The 19386-nt window shown below is 39.3% G+C and overlaps 1 protein-coding gene across 1 annotated transcript in view; it reads right to left on the bottom strand.

The window, feature by feature from the left end:
- LOC111333211 (uncharacterized) overlaps positions 1–19386 on the bottom strand; it is a 101849-nt gene that overhangs the window by 50096 nt on the left and 32367 nt on the right. The gene's annotated exons all lie outside the window — the stretch shown is intronic.

Here is a 19386-nt window from a genome sequence, read left to right as displayed (position 1 = left end):
GAGCATCTATATTAAAATAGGATATTAATAAGCCAGTCAGTGCTGACATATTAGCGATGGAAACAGATTACAAACTGCTGCACGGAAACACAGACTAAAGGCTAAAAAATAGCTGTTACTTATTAATAACCGCCCTAGATCCCCTTTTCGAGGTCATCTTGCATAACATTTGACATTCTGCTAGAAAGTTGTTGCTCTAGAAATGTACTTCTTGACTTGAGTGGCAAGGGTTAAAACTTGTTTGTAACAATTGTTTTAAGCATGAATGAGAGCGTGTCATGGGTTTTCTCATAACTTTTGAAAAGTCGAAAACGTACGAGGGTTTTTGCATGTGTTTGCCTATAAAGGTATAAACTTAACGGCAGTGTAGGATAGAGTTGTCAGTTAGGTCCCAAATCTCAAAACTTAACTTCTAAATCAAGGATATTTGCCGCCATCGGCCGATGGGGATTCATAGTGGTCAGAACATGTTAAAATTCCCCTTTTTAAGTATATTGAGAGGAAAATTTTAACTCTCTTGGCAAACTAGAGGTGTTTTTAAGCAATCTGATATTGATTTTGTGGCTTAACTATGCGAATCAAATATTTTGCAACGTTACAAAAGATGCCTATTTTTCAATGATCTCAATGTTGCAACAGTCCCTACGTACGGACTGGGGAAATTATTACGGCCCCTAATGCAGTCAGAAAATCATTTCAAATCAAACCAAATCTAATTTAGTTCTCGACAAATCATCGAGTCTACGGACAAAGAGACTGTAACAGTCAAGGATTCTCCTTCCTCTTTGCCTCTAAAATCGCCGTCGAACGGTTTTCTCGCAGGCAAAGATCGGTTCTGGCGAATGCAATTTTTGGTTGAAAGAAACTAGGATTCCGATGCCTTCATCCCGGCCCTGTGGGACCTGTTGGTATTTGAGTTTATATTCAGATTGAAATCTCGAAGAGATTAGATTGCCAACATTTAATTTAACAGTTAGCTCTTCAGAGGAAGCATGCGAGGAGGCGAAAAATACTCTCAAAAGAAGGTTTGAAGGCAAAAGAAATAGACTGCAAAATTATCTGGGAGAATTAAGAAAATTGAATCAATTCAAGAAGGAAATTAAACGGCAAAAACTTGAGAAGTGTGCCGATACCCCTGTTAGCACAAAGAAGAATGAAAGAGTAAGAGGCAGTGGAATAATAAAGCAATCACAATGCCGCATGATTCCTGGCCCACGGGGCTCTGATCCCACATGTTGTGGGAATTTGATATTGTTCTTCAGTTCCAATATTTTGCGTCGGTGAATATTTGGCATAAATAAAAGGCCAAAATTTTACTGACGTAGTGAAGAAACAGCTGTTAGCATGAAAAACATTACAATGAAACGTTACAACTAGTTACTGTTATGGATAGTGATTAGAAATAAGTATTTAGAAATTTCCAAAATGCTTAGCCAAGCTGACTTGCACTGATGCATCACGATTGAATTTACCTTGTTCATAATGGTTTCCTGTCCACCCGGATGAGTTGCAAACACAGGTGTAGTTCAAGTGACCGTTTACGCATCTTGCATTGTTTTGGCATTCGTGTTTAATGCAGTAATCTGCAACTAGGCGGGAAAAAATCTGTAAAGGACATTAACTCGGACACAAGCAAAGGTATAGGGAAACGTTTGCCTCTCTAACAATCTGTTTTCATGTCGCAACGAGCTAGAATAGAGTTCCCAGATCTAATGGAGTCCAACCAATAATTAGCGCTGAGTGCTTGTCCTCCTTCACTCGCCTTAGCCTCTTTACATGAATCAGCAGGCAGCTCAGGGATAGAGCCGAGAGGGACTGGAATTGAAGAAATACCTTTTTGCATGAAAAACATAACAAATACTTGGTTGTAACGATCAACACACGATCTATGATTGTTATTCTTTAAAGGAAGTTTAGATGAGGAACACGTTTTCATTAGCTAAAACTATATCTAAAAGCTTCGTTACCTCGTCTTGATCCTTTCGCCATATAGTATCTCTCTTTGTCTTGAACAAAATCTTCCGGTCTGGTTTCCCTGGTCCTGTTGTTTAACTCGCAAATTGAAATAAACATGAGGACGTTATAACTTTGACATCTGAAATCAGCGAGGCAAGCTTCACGGCATTCCAGCGTACCTGGTGTAGTTTTGAACGTCTTAAACGTGTGACCCTTGAGCATCATTTGGTAAATGGAGTAAAGGTCGCTACCGTTTCCACACCGTTGACTGGCAACGTTATACAACACTTGTGAAAGCATGAAAAACACGACGACGAATGATGAACATTGATTAGCCATTTTCAGTCTTTCAGTTTTGTGACATCTGCATAGACAAGCTCAACATTTTCATTAACAAACATTGAAGATGTGGAGCGGACCATAAGAACCTTCGTGGAAAGGAGGCGGAGGTTTTACAAAGCTTAAAAACAGAGAAAGAAAAAAAACATTGACGTTCATCTATAAAACTCAGAAAAACATGCATGCACGTAATTTTCGTTAGTATAGCGTGTGTGTAGACGAAAGTCCTCAAAAAAAAAAAAACCGAATGGACAACCTGAGTTTGGAAGGTTTTCACCATGTCGCGCTCAGTTAGATTGTAAACTTACATACGGTGATAAAAATAAAACACAGCTGACACTCGTAAGGTCTATAAAGTATCGTGTTTAAAATCAAAATAGAACAAAATAGAACAGGTATGATGAAATTTGAAAATATATCCAAACTGACATAACTTTTAAAATTCATACACATCATCATGTCAGAGCGACTGCGATCATGCTGAAGTCCATAGCTCATCAAGGCGATCTTCGGTCGTCGCAATGAAGCAAGTCTCAGAAATTACATCGACCGCCCTTTGAGTGAACTGAACTGAGAGCTTGCTCTGATATCCTTCCCGATATGTCGTGTAGAAGGACACATCAGTCACAGTAGTCGAGATATTCGGCGCTGTCATTCCGAGCAATCTTCTTGTTCCTGTGAATTCGACCGACGTTCATTCACGAAACACACGCCTTGAGCATTTTTTTTCTAATTATCATGTGAAAGAACTTTCTTGTTTTTATGAGCCACAAAACTCACGCCTTGAGTAGTTTGTTTCACTAATTATCATGCGGAAACACTTTCTTGTTTTTATGAGCCACAATTGGGCCAGATTTCACAAAACATTTCACGCCGCTGAGATCCCTATTCGTATTAAGAGTAATTGAAAACACATCAGACAAAAGTGTTAAATTCGGCCCGCCGAACTATTTCAGTTTGTAAACTATTGTAGATTGTAAACTTGGATGGTTTGTGAACTTAAACGGCTTGACATGTTTGTTTCTTCCCACTCCAGAGGTGCGGAGAAACACTCGAGTACTTCTCTTCTTTCTCACTACTCTTCTTTCGTGCTTTAGCCGCCTGGTGCGTGCTTCACAACAGAACAGAGCACAGTCAAGGCTTCTTCATCTGTTAAGTATCGGTTGAGGAGCTTAACATGCTCAGACAAAAACGTCTGAGTATGTTTAGTTTCCTTAAAACATTTTATTGTCGGAATGTTGTCGCCGGCGGAGTTTTTTAAACCGGTTAATTCATGCAAAGCGTGTGTTTTTATGTCGCATAACTTCAGCTCTCTAACATACTGCGTATTATGAAAAACAAGCTCACTCGCGTATGACTCATTAGCAAGGAACTCCTGGGCATGTAAAGCAATAATGACTCACTCTTTTAACACTATTTAAATCCTGGTCTTTTAACTCTAAAACGGTAACAAAAGTTTCCTTCTGTAGTGTGTATTAACAGTCACTTGAAGGCGATACGCTGAACTTTAACCTCGAGCATGCGCAGTTTTAGGGCGTCATTAAGTAAACACGAACAATAAATCCTAAAACGTCAACTGTCGTCTTCGTTAAGAAAACTGTTTTGTCTAAACCTTCTTTTTTTTCCCACGAGCTTTGTTAGAACTTCCTTTCTGAGGTGGATCATCGATAATTTATGTCATAGTTCCACCAGCTCTAAAGAAAACACGAATTCAGCCCTCGATTTTGATTTTGTGAAATATGAGTTAACGTTATATCACGAGGCCAAATTGTTCAAAAAGCCAGGTTTCACCAAAGATAACATGGTTAAGTGCCAAGTTTGAAGAAATGCTATTTCTTTTTTTTTAAATCTTAACGTAGGTTTTGTGAAAGTTATATATTTCCACGAAACGTTATTTGAAAATAAACTTGGAAAGTCTTATTGCTTTTAAATTTTTCATTTGAACAAGCCAAGCCATTTCAGCTGAGTTCAAATGAGGCCCTCGACGTTAAATAAGAACGAAGGTCTACCGATTTTTAACTCATTCATTGCGCAAGATAAAAAAAAGTCGAACTGAATGAGTGTTTTTTTGAAAAAAAATATGAATTTTAGTTACTTCAAACAGCCATGTTTCCTAAATTTTATACTTTGATTCGTTCCCGATCATGTTACCTCAAACATCATGTTATAAAATGACTCAAAAATTGCTGAGAATTCTTGTAAAACACGTAAATTGTCTCATCAAATAGTATATCATATTTAATACAATTAGGGAAGCTTGTGCGGGTATCTCAAGGTTTACTGGTTGTCAATGAAAATAATAAAAAGAAATATGTCGGAAAACTTTAAAAGGTTCTCAAAATATAGCTAAGATATAAGTGTGGGAAAATATTACCTTGTCCTTCTGGAATTATGGAAGCCAAAACGACGGCAACGAAGCAGCGGAATACAGAGAGCAGGTTCCAGCGAACGGCAACAGCGAGTTTTTAAACTTTGGGGAAACATTAGGCAAAATATGACAGCTGAAGATTGAGCTGCGTTCAAACCCCATGATTATTGATGAGGTTCTCAGTGGTTGTCATAACTGAATTAAGATTCTCTAGGATTTAGTTGGCTGGTGAAACTCAATTACAGGTATAGACTGCGCAATGGCCTTCAAGTTGTCCTCTATGTACATGACAGGACGGAAAAACATGTGCACTGTAAGTATCTCCCGTTGTCCCATACAAAGCCTTAGAAAACTGTTCTAAGGCTTTGTATGGGACAACGGGAGTTACTTACAGTGCATGTGTTTTCCGTCCAGTCATGTTTCTTAGTTGACTCGATAATTATGTCGGCATGAGTTCAACGTATGGGGCTACTAGAGGACTGTTTATCAACTGTTTACACACTTGATCGAAATGATAGAATGACGTGTTTTGACAAAACAGGTTAATGTCTCGAAATTTTCGGAAAAAAACTGTGAAAAAACTTATAGTTTGAACGAGGCTTTCTTACGGGGGAACGGGTGTACAGCGGCAACCCACCTGAGAATTCAAAGTGGCGGAGTAAAGGGAACTAAAAGGGTCTGGCAACTAGTTTTGAGCACGTGCTCTTCGAACGCGATCGTTGGAGCAAAACTTAGAAAGCATGGACGGTAAGTGTAGGTTTTATTGAAGGATTTTACTTTGAAATGTTGACGCCTCGGAATACTAGGCTTCGTGGCTTCGCCTGGGCAATAGTTAAATAAAAGCGAGTCGTCTAATTTCACTGCAAACAGCGACCTACCGATAAAATCAGTGTTTGTAAACATCGTTTACTTCGCAATTTTGAATTCTCCGGTGGGTTGCCGCTGTACACCCGTTCCCCGTTCCCCGTTCCCCGTTCCCCGTTCCTCGTTCTTCGTTTCCCGTTCACCGTTCCCCGTTCACCGTTCCCCGTTCACCGTTCACCGTTCCCCGCTCCTCGTTCCTCGTTTCCCGTTCCCCGTTCCTCGTTCCTCGTTTTCCGTATCTCGTTCTCCGTTCTCCGTTCCCCGTTCCCCGTTCCCCGTTCTCCGTTCTCATTTCCCGTTTCCCGTTCCCCGTTCCCCGTTCCCCGTTCCCCGTTCCCCGTTCCCCGTTCCCCGTTACTAGTTTTAGTAACATCCAACGAAAAACAGATTGACAATAACCGCTCACGAATATGTCATGACCCACAATCTTGTAAACTTGTAATTAAGAACTCTTAGATATGTCAAAATGTCTTAAACTTCTTTAACACTGGTCAGGTCCTACCTTTTCGATCTTTTTCGATAGTATGCAATAACAATCACTAGGAAGCGAAACTCCGAAATTTAGCCTCGAGCAAGCACGTTATAGGAGGTAATTGAGTTTAACAGTAATAACAAGTCCTAAAATGACAAATTCTGGATGAGTGAAGAGGAATTATGATGAAATGAGTCATGCGATCGATAAAGCTTGAAAAATGATGGAAAATAGGACGTCGAGTGTTAAAGAAACAGTTTTCCTTTCCTTTTTCTAGAACTTTTGCCACACGCCATACTGCAATATCTGCATTTTCACACCATCCGTAAAGCGTGCTCTCGAAAATTGCTGTTTTCAATGTACTGCTAAATTATCTAGTCTGGTGTTAATGGTAGGCTAAACTGCAACGGAATAAATATGATGTTTAAATTTCCTCTCTTGGTATAAGCGAGGACTCAAAGCGTGGTGTTAATTGTTGAGCCGGACGCAAAGTTCAAGTCCTGTCAGTCAAAACAGGATGTCTGCATCAATAATGAGGAATTCCTTTTAAAAAATAAATTCCCTGTGGTGAACGCACCCATGGTTTTCTAGAGAGCCCACACCGAGCTACTTTCCCCGTAGTCGAAAAGTATTATCGAACGTATTCATTTTCATTCAATTCAGTCTAGAACGTTGAAATCTTTTTATGATTAGTAGAATGTACTGACGTCAATGTTCACATTATTTCGACCCTATATCGCATCACTGATGGCGATGGACAATCATTGTTGCATGAAATAACTGGCAGGATTTTAAAAACCCGTCTGCAGCGCACAGTGAAAACTGTGTCTGATGCAAAAAAGGCTCTGCTATTTCTTCTCGCACTTGAAGAAGTTTAAAAAATCACGAAAACTAATTTTGAACTCAAAATATCAATACGAACTCCACGAATCCACGGTCAGCGATCTCCGTTTTCAAACAGGACTGTGTAAAATTTTCAAAACTAATTTGTGCGTGGAAACCACCTGTTTATGGAGCAGCAATAAATGTATGTATGTTAAGTGAAACTGTGCCCCAAGCTAACTTAGAATTTCCTGTCTTTAAAGGCTCCACAGTCCTCGATTTAGGTTTGTGAAATCTGAATAACAGGATCAACTCCATCTTAGGCCAAATTTCTTCAAACACCACCTTTTAATTCATAAAAAACTTTTAAGCTCAGTTGACCTCAATAAGAATTTCCACAATTTCCAAACAAAAGTCTGCCCGTAGTCAAAGCATATCCATCGCGCGGGATCAAAAAGTCGAAAACGTGCATGGACAGCGTTGCAGAGAAGTGATTATTTATTTTGAAGTAAACTTTCGCGCTCGGCTGCTCCAAAAACCATGCTTCCAATAAATTGGTTCTTTCGTCATCCTGATACTTCCAAAAACATGTATGGCAAAATACCGCACTTAAAAATATATGAACCTTTTTGTAGATCTATTTATATTACTCTAAAGAGAAAACTGTTCTATTGAAATAACTCATAATATCTAATGCCACTGAAAGAAGTTTTTAAAATCATTTTAAGGTACAAGTTGTTTTAAAAAGGATAATAAAAAAGTATTACAATGATTTGGTAAACTCTAAAATTATATTCAGACGGTAGTTCAGACATAACTAAAGAACGGAGCAGTAGAATACAAAGATCATGTTCCCAGTAAACGCCTGTTATATTTCCAGCGATCAAACACGATGAGTGTTTCGACTTTAAGGGGTGTATCAGACAAAATGAGACAGCTGAATTTTAATGTGCGTACAATACGCCATCTTATTTTTGTAATTATGAGGTTCTCAGCGGTTGTCACAACTGAATAAGTTTTTGTGGGATGTTATTGGTTAGCGGGTGTATCGATGTCCTTAAATTTGAATTCTAGGGGGAAGATTTCCTCTAATTTTTTTTCTATTCCGAAGTAATTCTGTCCCTGTGAATACAATGTTTTGGGCCCAGTTAATGACTTTTTATACACTCTTCACGTCTGACTACAATTCTAACAAAACATATCAAAGCTCAAATTATATTGAGTTTTACTGCTTTTATGATGTGACTTGCATACTTCTGCGGACATAATTCTAATTTTTCCATACTTGTCTGTCATTCCTGCTGAGTTTTTCAAAATATATGTTCACAATATTGGCTTCCTTTTTAACTTTTTTGTCCAATGCATACCTACAATTTTGAATAAATCAATTTCTAACTCTTCGAGTAAAATCACTCAAGAGTGTCATGCGAAGTCATTTTAAGAGAGGTTGTCACAAGAAATCAAACTTTCACCGGCAACAGTCAAAAAATCGATTGGGTTATATTCTAGTATTAGGTAGGCCTACAGGTAAAACAAACCAAGACATATATTTTATTGAAAAATTCTTTTGTTTTCGAGAAAATTGATAAAACTCAAATTAACACATAGTTAGCGTTATTCGAAGGTCGAATTTAGCCAATTTTGGAGGCCTCGTTTGTACTTTTAAAGCAGCGAAAAACTTACTTATTCCACAGAGTTTTAGAACAATACCTCCCCTATATTTTCACCAAAAAAGTAGAGTCAATATTTAAATTTAAAATAAATTACGGATTTTTCTATCTATTTACTTAAGTGCCGTGGGAAAAGTAGGGTAGCTTCAAAAAATTATTTTTCTTTGTGCTAAGTGAAATAGGCGTTTAATATTTGAAACATGAGAAGTAGAAATGAGAAAATTCCTGTTTGTAGAGTTGTTTTTCTGGGGTTTCTGTGCTGCTATGCATACGAGGGCTTTAAATTCATAAAAAGTTTTCTTTTCGGTGAAGTTGGCGAAAGACCGACTTTGTTTATCATTTGCAGTTTGTGAGCTTCAATGGCAATAATAAATACTTGAATGCTATAAATAACATCTTCAAAGTACTTGCAATACGATAGAAGTTGTTTTGTGTTCTCCGAAAGCAATCATTTTGAAGAAATGAATAGTTTTGGTTGTCACTGCGTGACTTATGTGTCACGCAATTGTTAGATTTGTTTTCCTATCACGAAAGTGGTTTGAAATTTCTTAAACCGAAAAGTTGGGGGGAATTTTGATATGAAATCGAAAAAGTACGAATGAGAGGTTTTGTTCAGAAAAAAATTCACATTGTTTTTTGGACTTATTACTAGTTGTAGGCAATTGGCAATAAAACGTAGCGTCAGTTAAACTTAGTGCGCAACAAGTAAACAACTGAGTTTAAATAATGAAGATTTGTTGTTCATTTGAATCACTCGTTGTGAATGATTGAGGCTACAATTCAAAAGACAGAAAAGGGAATAGGCGAATTGCTGTCGCGTGACAAGGAAATAGCGGGGCATTTGGCTCATTTTTCATTCATTATTGTGTTCACCGAGTACGAGTTGATATTGAGTAAAGCAGCTGTTTCCCAACGACCCGACGATGTTGATACATGGACAATATGACCACTTCATCGCTCAAGACTTGGTCCTGGATGGACTCGAGGGGGAAATACTAAATGCAGAACGCCAGCAAATATTCTTGGCGTACCGTGGAGTAGTCTATGAAGTCGAGCAATGTTAAATCTGTACCACGTCAAGTCTGGTATCTTTTTTTTTTCATATCACTGAAACCCCTATTAAGAAAAATAATATCGAAGAGGCACCCCCCCTCAGATAAGTGCCCCCACCTCCCTCAATTTCTCAAATAGTAGGGATACAAGAAAAACCTGTTTCTATAGCCACTTTTTATATAGATATGGATTTGTGAAACATTTTACATTTTACAGCAGTGAAAGGCTTCATTCAATTAATTTGTATATATTTCTATATAGATTTCAAGCTTCCACTACAGTGGAATGAAGACAGGTTAATAGTTTCTCAATAGGGGTTCCCACTACCGATAAGCGCCCCTCCTTTAAGCTGATCATGAGATTTTAGATAAGAGCCCGGGTGCTTACTGGACCAAATGAGGTTACTGAAATTCATAAGAATATGGAGAATTGACTTCACGACTTTTTTTGTGCAAAATACCAACTTTTTCTAATTCTTTACCTGTTATTTGATGACTACTTATCAATTCGCAATTGCACTTACAATAAGCCTTTTCATGATCAATGTGATCTAGACCTATCAGGCCCGTCTGAGGCCTGTTACGAAATGCAAGCTAATGATGAGATATTAGAGACATTGATCGATAAATCCAGCAAGCTGAAGTTGATGCACTTGAATACGCAAAGTATGCTTTCGACATTTAATGAATTCGCTTTGACAGTCAACAAATACCCCCCTTGATATCATAACTCTAAGTTAGACCTGGATGAAGAACAATAAGGATCGACTAGAATATGTCTCACTCCCTGGTTTCTCAAGGAATTTCGGAACCAAGACAATGTCAAGGGTGGTGGGGTGGGGGCTTACATTCGAGACAATATCAAATAGAAGCGACGAAAGGACATCGAGAACACCCAACCTGACATGGAACACCTCTGGCTGGAAATTCAAGGAATGAAGAAGCGCAATAAACTTTTGCTGGGGAATTTTTACCGGTCAGCAGCCATGCACAGACCTTCGGTATGGCTGGACAAGTTCGAAGATCTCATCAGTTGCATTATTGCGCAGTGGGATGGTCTTCTCGTTCTTACAGGCGACGTGATCTATTGGGCATACCGGACGCCCCAACGCGGCGATATATTTCCCTACTTGACACCCTTAATGTCAAGCAAATCATTGACAAACCTACAAGAACAGCAAGAACATCCCGAACCTTAGTGGATCACATTATTATCAATGATCCATCCAAAATAACATCTCATGGTGTGATACCGTTCAGTACCATTTTCGGTAATAACTTCAACTGATGACCCTGACGATCAATTAGAGACTCTTAACACCTTGTTTAACGACTGCCTTGAAAGGCACGCACCCCTCAGAAGGTGCAGTGTGACACGTCCTCCCGCTCCGTGGATGGATTACGAAACAATACTTAATCTCCAGTCACAACGAGACAAACTGAGGCGAGAAGCGCATCAGTCAAATTCAGAATCTTCTTGGTCTGCTTTCCGGTAAGTGCGAAATAAAATAAAGAGCTCTATACGCAAAGCTCGTAAAGCTTTCATGGAAAAGGCTTTGCTGTCCAACAAGTCTAAGGAAGTCTGGCGCATGGTTTACCACCCCTGTCGACAGCCTTTAAGGCTCGACCCAGACAAGCTTAGTCTTTTTTTTGCTACGAACGCAAGGAGGACGCTTGATGTTGGATCGACCAACCAAGATGAACTCTTCCAGTTCATCCGCGATCTTACGGCAAAAGAGGGCGCCTTCCACCAAGAAAGTGTTACACAAAGAGAAGTCCGGCGAACCCTTAAACAATTGCACACCGACTGTTCGCCTGGACCCGACCAATTGCCTGCCCAGTTTGTAAAGCTAGTTGCTAGATACTTGGCCGGCCCACTCACTACTATCATCAATAACTGTATTTGAAAGTTGTACTTCCCGCATGCCTGGAAACTCGCGCGCATCAGCCCCGTTCCAAAAGTTGACACACCTGTTTCGGTAGATCACTTGCGTCCAGTGTCGATTCTTCCCGTACTTTCTAAGGTATTTGAGAAGCTTGTTGCTTCTCAAATGACTGATTTCTACAGTAGAGAATCTCTTCTTAGAGACACCATCTCGAGCTTTCGTAAGGGGCATTCGACCTCTACGGTACTCTTAGGTATAAGGGACGACCTATTGAATGCCATGAAAAGGAAAGAGGTAACTCTTATGGTACTAGCAGATTTTTCGAAAGCATTTGATACCGTTTGTTTTAAAACGGTGATAACCAAGTTGCATCACCTCGGTTTTTCAAGTATGTCCTCGAATGGCTGGCTAATTACCTGTACAGCAGGAGATATTACGTTCAAATTGATGATCGCAAATCGTCACCCGTGCTCTCCGAATTTGGAATCCCCAAGGCTCAATCCTTGGACCGATGTTGTTCAATCTCTACGTCGCGGATCTTGAAGATATTCTTCCACATACTATCAAAATTTTCCAATATGGCGACGATACAACATTATACTCTAGCTGTTCTACACCGCAGATCACATCTTTAGCGGAAAGCATGAATGCAACCCTGGCAGGCCTCGGCGCCTGGTCAAATGATTCAAACCTGGTGCTGAATTCTAAGGAAACCAAGGCCATTCTTATCTCAACTCCACAGATGGCTCATGTACATTCTCTCGGAAATCTGGAGTTGGGATTAGAAATCTCCGGTAAACCACTGGAACGTATAAATGTTGCAAAACTCCTGGGAGTACACATTGACTCGAATCTTAAATGGGAATTTCATATCAGTTCTATTCTTAAATCTTGTTATGCGACTCTGAGAACCTTAAGAAAAATAAGGAACTTTACTAATTTTAAACTACGGAAACATCTGGTAGAAACTAATTCTGTCTAAAATAAGCTACTGTGACATTGTTTTTTATCCACTACCAAAGTTCCTCACAGCTATACTGCAAAGGCTCCAGTTCGCTATGGCTACTTTCATGACTTGTAACTATGTAAACAGTATATCTACCATTTTGGATCTTGGCTAGCTTCCTATCCTGGAGCTAAGGGACTACTCGCTACTAAAGACTTTTTAAAGCACTGTATTCTGATAACTGGCCCTCCACATTTAAATTTGCGAGTCGTTAAACCCGTTAGGCATCTCCGTTCCAGTTTTGCTCCAAGGCTTTATGTTCCATTTGTAAAAGGCACCTTTCAGCATTCAGCGGCCATGATTTTTAACGAATTGCCAGAAAATATAAGGAATTTCACAGATTTTAAAGAATACTGCAGGCTCTGCAAGGCGTTCTTAAAGGCGCGCGCTTTGTCTTCCTTGTAAAGATATAGAAACAACCACCACCACCAACCAATATATTCTACATAAATACTTTCATGTATAGTTTTTATTACAATTTAGTTAGTCATTATAATTTAGTTTTAATATTAAATATTTGTATCGTAGGCCTTCACAGATGAAGAGCCACACTTTTTATGTGGATATACTGTCAATAAACCGTTATTATTATTATTATTATTATTATTATTATTATTATTATTATGGTAACGTTTAAACGAATGTAATTTACCACTACACGTTAACAAAAGTCCTGCCATATGCATGTCATTAGACAAATGTGGTGTTTAGCCAGCCATGGCCCGCGGTGTTATAGCAACACTCATATTGTGGACTTGTTCCATCGTTGAAAGATCCTCCCCCTCCCTCACTGGAAATAGGTTCAGTAGACCCACCATGGCCACTTCCTCCAGCGTAACCTCCACCTCCTCCCGGTCCCCAGTTGACTGAATGAAAACCACCACCTCCTCCGAACCCACCTTGAAAATGTCCACCCCTTCCTCTCTGAAGACAACCTGAACCTCCCTGCCCCCACCAGAGGTCGCTGCATTTTGTCCGTTTCCGTAGAAGCCGCCACCACCACCTACAATATAGCCACAAGAAGATCAGTGGTTTTCTTACAAATAGCAGCTACGTATTTAATTTTTTGTGATCAAACAACGATTCGCGTTGTTTTACAATAAGTTTTTTTCTCGCTTTATGGAAGTTTAATTTTTGGATATTGTTAGCAATAAAAAACCTTATGAGGACAAGTCAGCGTTAAAATGCTGCAATTAACTCTTCAATTAGTGCTTGTGAAGTCATGTATGTATGATGCGCCCCCAGAGGCGCAATTGATAAAAAACTTCTAAACTAACATTAATAATTTTAATATATACGGTTTGTAAAATTCTTCAAGATCTGATTATTAGCGACTTACTCTGTCATTTGGTTGAATATCCTCAAGGATGGCAGTGGATTGTAACGAAAGTATTGTATATTGTTTTAAAAGGAACGTGCTCCACCTACCAAAATCCCCACTACTAGTATGTCCTCCATGTCCGTTGCTTCCTTCCAGACCTAATGGCGAGTTGTACCCTGTATTCCCTGTGGTGCTTATGGATGTATCACATCCTGGATGTTTGTTTTGACATTCATTTGATCCACACTCCACCTCCAGCTATGATCAAAGTCTTGTTGCTTTCTCTCACTAGAAATGTACCTTCTCCTTCTCCAGCAGTTTGTGGGGTCTTTTCCCTATCTTCCCCTTTTGGACCAACAAGAACACGAATGATCTCATCTTTAGTCAAATGAAAGTTTCCAATCATCCGTGCCCCTCTTCTTCCTTTCTTGATGATACTGTCCCCACCGTATTCCCCGGAGGCTCCGTCATGATCCTGACCTGTGTAATGACTACCAATTGAGTCTGGAACCTTACTTTCGCTCTTTCAAAGATTTGTACACGCAATTAAAAGTGAAGTTATAGTACTAATAAGAATTATCAAAAACGTTTTTGGAATTGCCAACATTGCCCACTAAGAAAATTATTCGGCAGAATAAGATAAGGAAGAATATGGTACTAACAGTTACCCTGCAGGGAGTTGCATCTCATGAAATCTATCTTTACACGTGCAGCTGTAAGATTCTAAGGTATTGTTACATTCAGCTTTCTCATCACAGCCGTTTGTTTTGTTAGAACTCTCATCTATCTCTAGGACATGAAAATGAGCATGGAAGTTATATCAGGGTTTTGGTTTTGAAATGCTCTGGCGGGAAGTGTTTTCGCTTCCATACTAACGTTTATTGTTGTCAGATAAGAATAATTTCCAGTACAATTTTTCTCATCTTCTTGGTATCACCTGTGGGTAATAGCAGAGAGAACTGGTCGCACATGCATCATCATCCTACTGACTCAATAAAAAACTGTTTAGGATTTCTCACTCTCATCACAATTATGGCCTTCAAATCCAGATCCGAGATCACATAAATACTGATAATCTCTGTGTGTGAAGTCAGCTTGGCATGTTGCATTATTCTTGCAAGGATTTCTGGCGCAAGCATTCTTAAGAAGAAAAAGAAGAGCAGCACTTTATTTTTTGTGTTTGTTTTCTGCGTATGTGTTCGTGTTTGCGAGCTCTGAATGTTATGCAAGTTTGTCAAATCTATCTGTCTCGTCTGTAATCTCACTTTTCCTTATGTCCATATGTTCTACGCAAGCTTGTTTGTAATTTACGTAAATGTTCGCATGGACACCTTTGTCCCCGTTCCAAGCGTGGCAATGCTCAGGGCGAAAACAAAATCTGCGTGAGTCCTGAAAATGTATCAAACAGCTCCAGAGGTGGTTATTTTCAATCAATTAAAAAATATATACTTCTACCAATTCTCGAGCAGTTATCATAACCTTTATTTTGGCGGTTGGAAGGAGAATTTAGAGGAACTGTAGAGGCTAAGGAGCTCTTAGTCTTGTAACGAAGTTTCTCCAACCCGCAGTTTAGGAAAACTGATAAACTTCAAATTACGGCAGTTATCTGGTGAACAATTATAACAAGTTAGAAAGTTGCCATGTAGTACTGAGCAAGTCTTCTGAAACTCGAACTCTAGAGCAATGTTAATGCTCAGTTATTGCTTAGGTTTGGCTTTTGGTTTTTGCCATGGAAATAGCACGAGTCGAGTGATTTTAACTGGAATGCATAATTGACTACAATTTTGCATTCTTATGGGTTAACGAAGCCAGGTATCCAACAAGGAAATGCGAGTTGAAAACGAGGCTAAATGATGTTGTTTCGCATCTCTTGTTTCGCGCTTAGGATAAAAACAACAATATTGCTGCTGGCTTTTTCTTTCTTTTTTTTCTTTTTGCTTATTTTATTAAATAATGCGATTCAAGGGAAATCCACCACCTGACTCGTGAATTTCGCGCTAAATTGCACCTGAAAACCTATATAGCACTCATCAGTTTTCCTATGATATTCTTAGGAATCACTGCAATTGTTATCTTGCTTTGCAAGTGATCAGCTATCGTGATCAATCAATTGCTGCCAAAATCCTTAAACAACCTTTTACATATATGGAGTGACTCGTGCTTATCAAGTGATAATGGCCGTCTTGCTTGAGCATGTATAGTTCTTTAAAAAGGTTTATCGTCAGGACGTTGTCGCGGAGTTTTTTAAACCGGCTAATTCCTGCAAAGTGTGTGTTATTAGGTCGTGTGACTCCAGCTTTGGACCTTACCGCGTAGTATGAAGGATTCTTTGTTTGATGAGATTTGGCTGAGCCTTTTGCCGAGTGCTAGGGGAATGTTCTTTATGATGGAATGTGGGTGCTTACTTTCACGGTGGACAAAGAGCGGTTTGTTGTTGGGCTTTGCGTATGCCTCGTAAGTTTCTTTGTTCAGGTTCAGTGTGATATGGAGAGAGTTGACGATCTTCTTTTTCGTTTCGATTGTTATTTTTAAGCCATTTTTTAAGACCATAATTTCTCTGTTCGTGAGCACTTTGCAAATATCTTACTTGACCATTTCAATATCTTTTGGTGTTTATTGGAATACGCCTAGGCCTTCATCTCTGTACAAGTCTATTTGTTTTCTGACGCCTTCGAGTAGTTGGTTTAACATGTACGAACCCATTAGTTCATAGTTTTCCGCGCCGTCGAAGGAGCCCATTGTTACATCAAATGAGGTTAGAGAATGCATCTTGCTCCATGGGGTGGCATCGTTAAACAGTAGCGATTGTTTGGTGAGAAAAATAATTTTTCCTTCCTTCACAGAGATGTTTGTAAAACAAGCAGGAAAATTTTTCATTTGTGTTCGTCTACTTTTCTATAATTCACATACTCTATGTCGATTTTCCTTTCATTTTTACAACTGATAGTTTGCTGTTTATGTTCACAATTGGCAATAGACCATAATTTCTCTGCAACAAGGAAGACAGCGTAAATACTTTTCTCTCCAAGACATGTTTTTTTCTTCTCGAATAACTGCTGCTACGAAAACGTCTGCCATCTGTAACCATGAACACCTTGCCCCTCTCCTCCTTCCCCCAGCGAATAAATGCAATAAAATTTTTATAAGTCATTAGACTACTCTATCAATAAGCCAACAGCAGAAAATATCAAGACATACACGGGAACATCGTCTAAATCATTGGTGATGTAACTGAACACGAGCGTCCGTCAACGGAATATTCTTCCTTGCAAGTACATTAATAGTAGCCCACGGCGTTGGTAAACTTGGTACGAGACAGCTTTCTCGGCTCCCAAATTAGTTTTGCGTGGCTTTGAAGAGGGTAATCAAAACTAGCACAAAAGAAAACAAAGTCTCATTTAACACAGGCTGGAGGGAGTCTATACTTAATAATTGCAGCCATTTGGCACTGATTTTGATGATATGTTTTGATATGATTGTCTTACTAAGCCGTCCTTGTTTAAAAAGGAAGTATGGCATATACTTCAGATTACGTTACCTTTTTCGCAATAGTTTCCAGTCCATAAGGATGAATTGCGCACGCAAGTAAGAAAAAAAGAAAAAAAAAGAACTTTAGTAGCTAACACAATTACTGGTAACCCAGTAGTTTGCATTGTGGGCTGTAAACAAATAATTCAAATTGAACATAATATTGTTAGATGCAATGAATATATGAAGTTCACATATTTTGAACTGCGGTATTAGATACGTATGATGTGCGATCCTCGCAGTAGATAGCGCTAAAAATAGCACTATCTACTGCGAGGATCGCACATCATACGTATAATATTGTTAAGAATCCCAACTGGCCGGAGGCAAACCAGTTGGCTATTTACAAGCATGGCCGAGGATTTGGACTCGGAGCTACCGTGAAACTAATTAGTTTAACGATTAGTTTCTCGTGAAACTAAATTAGTTTCACGATTAGTTTCACGGTAGCTCCGAGCTAGAATAGAGTTCTCTAATTGGCTGAAATCCAGTGAATATCATTGGTTTGTTCGTTTCGTCGTTTTTTCGTTCGGTTTTAACAACAAAATGAAGCGTTGTTCGTCTGGCACGAACTCGTTTCGTACTCACGAACTATTGTAAGCTTGAGAAACCACAGGCGGCTCAAGCGTACTGTGTGTGACTTTGGGGTGTAAAGTTCATTAACGGCAATAACTAACATATTAAGATCGAATTAAAAGCGTGCGTGTGGGCCGTTAAGAAAAGAACGAATCAAAAATAAAAAGATTAGAAAAAATTTAGAAGGATAGTGAAAGCCAGAAATAAAACATGCAAAGTCTCCTTACTTTTTTTCCGTAGCCGCTTTGTTGCCAACGGTCGTTTTAACGCTGTTTTAGCGATTTGCTTTGTAAGGCGCGCTGTGTCACCAGTCAACTATAAAATAGGAATAATTATAAATAGAATTAAGAAAAAAATTAAAAAGGAAAATAAAAGCGAGGAATGTATCATTTGAAGTCTCCTCTCCTTTTTCCGTAGCTGCTTTGTCGTTTACAGTCCTTTTAACGCTGTTTTGGCAACTTTATTTGTAACGCATGTGGTGCTACCGGTCAACTGTCTATAAAATAACTCAAGGCTGGAAACTTCAACCGGTCCCCAACAGCAACCGTCGCCACTCGAAGGCCGATGAATTTCACAAAAGTCGAGCGATCTCCCTCAAATTTCCACCCGCGAGAGCGCTTAGCTATAGCCTACCCGTTCCAGCGGCAAAAGTTTTCAAATTCCGCTGCATCGTTCCGAGAGCCGCTCCGTTTTACCATCCATTCTGGCAAAATCGCTTTGCAGGTAGGCGTAATCCTTTTGTCCTTACTACGGGAATTCAAATATAAAAGCTTGGCGACCGCGTCTGTCGAATAAATGACAATCTCGCAGGGGAGAGTCGTCACCTTTGTCCTCTCGCAAAACAACACCGTCCAGGTGTCGGTGCGTCTAATCAGACCGGAAACAATCTCAAATGAAATCCAAACCCGCGAGGACTTAACTGTCAAATATCCCGAGAAAAGGTGAAACAATCATTCGTATTATGCTCTCGGCGCTGCAGATATGCCATTAGAAAATCTTGTAGTTCGTTCGTTCCATTAGTGATAGGAGAGTTGGGGAGAGGCTTCGGCAGGTAGATGTCATAATCGGGGACGAAGCAAGCATGTCAAGCGCACGGATGTTAGAGCTAGCAAATGCTTTGCATCACGCTGTTTCAGAGAGAACTTGCAGTGGTCGTCCTACACTCCTCCAAGGAATTTGTCCCAGGATTAGTCTAATAGTTTTATCTTTGGCTGTTGACCGTATTTGACAGCTTTGACAGCTACGAAACTTTTAGCGTGGATGCAACAAATCCATTTTTGTATTTTTCAAACACAAAATCTCCTGCTATAACCAGAGCTTTCAAAAAACCGACAATAAAAACAATAAAAACTTTGAACAACAACAAATAACTTTCAACAGCAAAAAAGGCTATTTATTTATTCAAACCAACTGCAGTTTGCAAAATGTTGTGACTTAAATCAAGATTATGCGCAAGCACTACTCTGTCATCACAAAAACTAACAGCTCCTTTATTAGCTCCCACAGTGCTTATTTTCAAAGTTTTC

The sequence above is a fragment of the Stylophora pistillata genome, chromosome 12, assembly GCF_964205215.1.
Source record: "Stylophora pistillata chromosome 12, jaStyPist1.2, whole genome shotgun sequence".
NCBI lineage: Eukaryota > Metazoa > Cnidaria > Anthozoa > Scleractinia > Pocilloporidae > Stylophora > Stylophora pistillata.
Note: the sequence above shows the minus strand (reverse complement) of the source record. Positions and strands in the feature narration are given on the sequence as shown.